Source organism: Triticum dicoccoides, chromosome 1B, assembly GCF_002162155.2.
Source record: "Triticum dicoccoides isolate Atlit2015 ecotype Zavitan chromosome 1B, WEW_v2.0, whole genome shotgun sequence".
Taxonomy (NCBI): domain Eukaryota; kingdom Viridiplantae; phylum Streptophyta; class Magnoliopsida; order Poales; family Poaceae; genus Triticum; species Triticum dicoccoides.
In genome coordinates this window covers 42,411,997-42,416,869 of record NC_041381.1, presented here as the reverse complement: position 1 = coordinate 42,416,869, position 4,873 = coordinate 42,411,997, and positions in this window count along the sequence as shown.

Sequence of the window (4,873 nt, the reverse complement as noted above, 5' to 3'; positions counted from 1 at the left end):
TGTTCCTGTGGCACCTACACCAATTGAAGTGGAAGCTGATGATAGTGATCATGAAACTTCGGATCAAGTCACTACCGAACCTCGTAGGTCGATAAGGACGTGTACTGCTTCGGAGTGGTACGGTAATCCTGTCTTGGAGGTCATGTTGCTAGACAACAATGGACCTATGAGCTATGGAGAAGTGATGGTGGGCCCGGATTCCGATGAATGGCTCGAGGCCATAAAATCCAAGAGAGGATCCATGTATGAAAACAAAGTGTAGACTTTGGCAAAACTACTTAATGGTCATAAGGTTGTTGGGTACAAATGGATTTTAAAAGGAAGACGGACAATGATGGTAAGTGTCACCATTAAGAAAGCTCGACTTGTCGTTAAGATGTTTTGCGACAATTTCAAGGAGTTGACTGCGATGAGACTTTCTCACTCGTAGCGACGCTAAAGAGTCTGTTGGAATTATATTAGCAGTTACTGCATGATTTATGAAATCTTGCAGATAGGATGTCAAAACATTGTTTCCTCGATGATATTCTTGAGGAAAGGTTGTATGTGATACAACCAAAAGGTTTTGTCAATCCTAAAAGATGCTAACAAGTATGCAAAGCTCCAGCAATCCTTCTAAGGACTGGAGTAAGCATCTCGGAGTTGGAATATACGCTTTGATGAGATAATCAAAGATTTTAGGTTTATACAAAGTTTATGAGAAACTTGTATTTCCAAAGAAGTGAGTGGGAGCACTATAGAATTTCTGATGAGTATATGTTATTAACATATTGTTGATCAGGAATGATGTAGAATTTCTGGACAGCATATAGGGTTATTTGAGAAGTGTTTTTCAATGGAAAACCTGGATTAAGCTACTTGGACATTGAGCATCAAGATCAATAAGGATAGATCAAAAACGCTTAATAGTACTTTCAAATAAATACATACCGTGACAAGATTCTGAAGGAGTTCAAAATAGATCGGCAAGGAAGGAGTTCTTGATTGTGTTATAATGTGTGAATATTGAGTAAGACTCAAGACATGACCACGGCATAAGAGAGAGAAAGGATGAAGGTCGTCCCCTATGCTTCAGACGTAGGCTCTATAGTATGCTATGCTGTGTACCGCACCTGAAGTGTGCCTTGTCATGAGTCAGTCAAGGGGTACAAGAGTGATCCATGAGTCAGTCAAGGGGTACAAGAGTGATCCAGGAATGGATCACAGGACAGCGGTCAAACTTATCCTTAGTAACTAGTGGACTAAGGAATTTTCTCGATTATGGAGGTGGTAAAATAGTTCATCGTAAAGGGTTACATCGATGCAAACTTTGATACTAATCTGGATGACTATGAGTAGTAAACCGGATTCATATAGTAGAACAGTTATTTGGAATAACTTCAAATATCGCGTGGTAGCTGCATCTACAAGATGACATTGAGATTTGTAAAGCACACACGGATCTGAAAGGTTCAGACCCGTTGACTAATAACCTCTCTCACAAGCGAGATATGATCAAACCCCATGGGTGTTGGATTCATTACAATCACATAGTGATGTGAACTAGATTATTGACTCTAGTGCAAGTAGGAGACTATTGGAAATATGCCCTAGAGGGAATAATAAAATGGTTATTATTGTATTTCCTTGTTTATGATAATTGTCTATTGTTCATGCTATATTGTATTAACTGGAAACCTTAATACATGTCTGAATACATAGACCACAACATGTCCCTAGTGAGCCTATAGTTGACTAGCTCGTTGATCAATATATGGTTATGGTTTCCTGACCATGGACATTGGATGTCATTGATAAGGGGATCACATCATTAGGAGAATGATGTGATGGACAAGACCCAATCCTAAGCATAGCACAAGATCGTGTAGTTCGTTTGCTAAAGCTTTTCTAATGTCAAGTATCATTTCCTTAGACCATGAGATTGTGAAACTCCCAGATACCGTAGGAATGCTTTGGGTGTACCAAACGTCATAACATAACTGGGTGACTGGAAAGGTGCACTACAGGTATCTCCGAAAGTGTCTGTTGGGTTGGCACGAATCGAGATTGGGATTTGTCACTCTGTATGACGGAGAGGTATCTCTGGGCCCACTCGGTAATACATCATCATAATGAGCTCTATGTGACTAAGTAGTTGGTCACGGGATCATGCATTACGGAATGAGTAAAGTGACTTGCGGGTAACGAGATTGAACGAGGTATTGGGATACCGACGATCGAATCTCGGGCAAGTAACATACCGATTGACAAAGGGAATTGTATACGGGATTGCTTGAATCCTTGACATCGTGGTTCATCCGATGAGATCATCGTGGAACATGTGGGAGCCAACATGGGTATCCAGATCCTGCTGTTGGTTATTGGCCGGAGAGATGTCTCGGTCATGTCTGCATGATTCCCGAACTCGTAGGGTCTACACACTTAAGGTTCGGTGACGCTAGAGTTGTTATGGGAATTGTATGTGGTTACCAAAAGTTGTTCGGAGTCTTGGATGAGATCCCGGACGTCACGAGGAGTTCCAGAATGGTCCGAAGGTAAAGATTTATATATGGGAAGTCCTATTTTGGCCGCCGGAAAATGTTCGGGGTTTTTTTGTATTGTACCGGAAAGTTTCTAGAAGGTTCCGGAGTGGGGTCCACCTACAAGGGGGGACCCACATGAACGTGGGTAGTGGGTGAAAGGCCCCACACCCCTGGTCAAGGCGCACCAAGATCCCCCCTTAGAAGGAATAAGATTATATCCCGAAGGGATAAGATCAAGATCCCTAAAAAGGGGGGATAACAATCGGTGGGGAAAGGAAAGGCTGGGATTTCTTTCCTCCCACCTTTGCCAACACCCCAATGGACTTGGAGGGCAAGAAATAAGCCCCCTCCACCCCTATATATAGTGGGGAGACGCATGGCAGCTGCACCCTTTGTTGGGGAACGTTGCAGAAAACAAAAAAATTTCCTACGGTTTCACCAAGATCAATCTATGAGTTCATCTAGCAACGAGAGAGAGAAGTGCATCTACATACCCTTGTAGATGAGTGGAAGCGTTCAAGAGAACGGGGTTGAGGGAGGCATACTTGTCATGATCCAAATCACCGATCATCCTAGTGCTGAACGGACAGCACCTCCACGTTCAACACACGTACGGTTGGGGAAGACATATCCTCCTTATTGATCCAGCAAGGGGGAAGGAGAGGTTGATGGAGATCCAGCAGCACGACGGCGTGGTGGTGGATGCAGCAGGGATCTCGGCAGGGCTTCGCCAAGCTTCTACGAGATGGGAGGTGTAGCAGGGGAAGAGGGAGGCGCCAAGAGCATGGTTGCGGCTGCCCTCCCTCCCCCCTCTTTATATAGGGCCCCTAGGGGGGCGCCGGCCCTAGGAGATGGGATCTCCAGGGGGGCGGCCAGGGGGGTGGTTTGCCCCCCAAGCCTGGTGGAGGCGCCCCGACCCCTAGGGTTTCCCAACCCTAGGCGCAGGGGGGGCCAAGGGGGGCGCACCAACCCACCAGGGGCTGGTTCCCCTCCCACTTCAGCCCATGGGGCCCTCCGGGATAGGTGGCCCCACCCGGTGGACCCCCGGGACCCTTCCGGTGGTCCCGGTACAATACCAGTGACCCCCGAAACTCTCCCGATGGCCGAACCTGACTTCCTATATATAATTATTTACCTCCGGACCATTCCGGAATTCCTCGTGACGTCTGGGATCTCAACCGGGACAACGAACAACTTTCGGGTTACTACATACTCATATCTCTACAACCCTAGCATCACCGAACTTTAAGTGTGTAGACCCTACGGGTTCGGGAGACACGTAGACATGACCGACACGACTCTCCGGTGAATAACCAACAGCGGGATCTGGATACCCATGCTGGCTCCCACATGCTCCTCGATGATCTCATCGGATGAACCACGATGTCGAGGATTCAAGTAACCCCGTATACAATTCTCTTTGTCAATCGGTACGTTACTTGCCTGAGATTCGATCATCGGTATCCCAATACCTCGTTCAATCTCATTACTGGCAAGTCACTTTACTCGTACTGTAATGCATGATCCCGTGACCAAACACTTGGTCACTTTGAGCTCATTATGATGATGCATACCGAGTGGGCCCAGAGATACCTCTCCGTCATACGGAGTGACAAATCCTAGTCTCGATCCGTGTCAACCCAACAGACACTTGCGGAGATACCCGTAGTATACCTTTATAGTCACCCAGTTATGTTTTGACGTTTGGTACACCCAAAGCACTCCTACGGTATCCGGGAGTTACACGATCTCATGGTCTAAGGAAAAGATACTTGACATTGGAAAAGCTCTATCAAATGAACTACACGATCTTGTGCTATGTTTAGGATTGGGTCTTGTCCATCACATGATTCTCCTAATGATGTGATCTCGTTATCAACGACATCCAATGTCCATAGTCAGGAAACCATGACTATCAGTTGATCAACGAGCTAGTCAACTAGAGGCTCACTAGGGACATGTTATGGTATGTGTATTCACACACGTATTACGATTTCCGGATAACACAATTATAGCATGAATAATAGACAATTATCATGAACAAGGAAATATAATAATCACCAGTTATTATTGCCTCTAGGGTATATTTCCAACAGTCTCCCACTTGCACTAGAGTCAATAATGTAGTTACATTGTGATGAGTCGAACACCCATAGAGTTCTGGTGTTGATCATGTTTTGCTCGCGGAAGAGGTTTAGTCAACGGATCTGCGAAATTCAGATCCGTATGCACTTTGCAAATATCTATGTCTCCACCTTGAAAATTTTCACGGATGGAGTTGAAACGACGCTTGATGTGCCTGGTCTTCTTGTGAAACCTGGGCTCCTTGGAAAGGGCAATAGCTCCAGTGT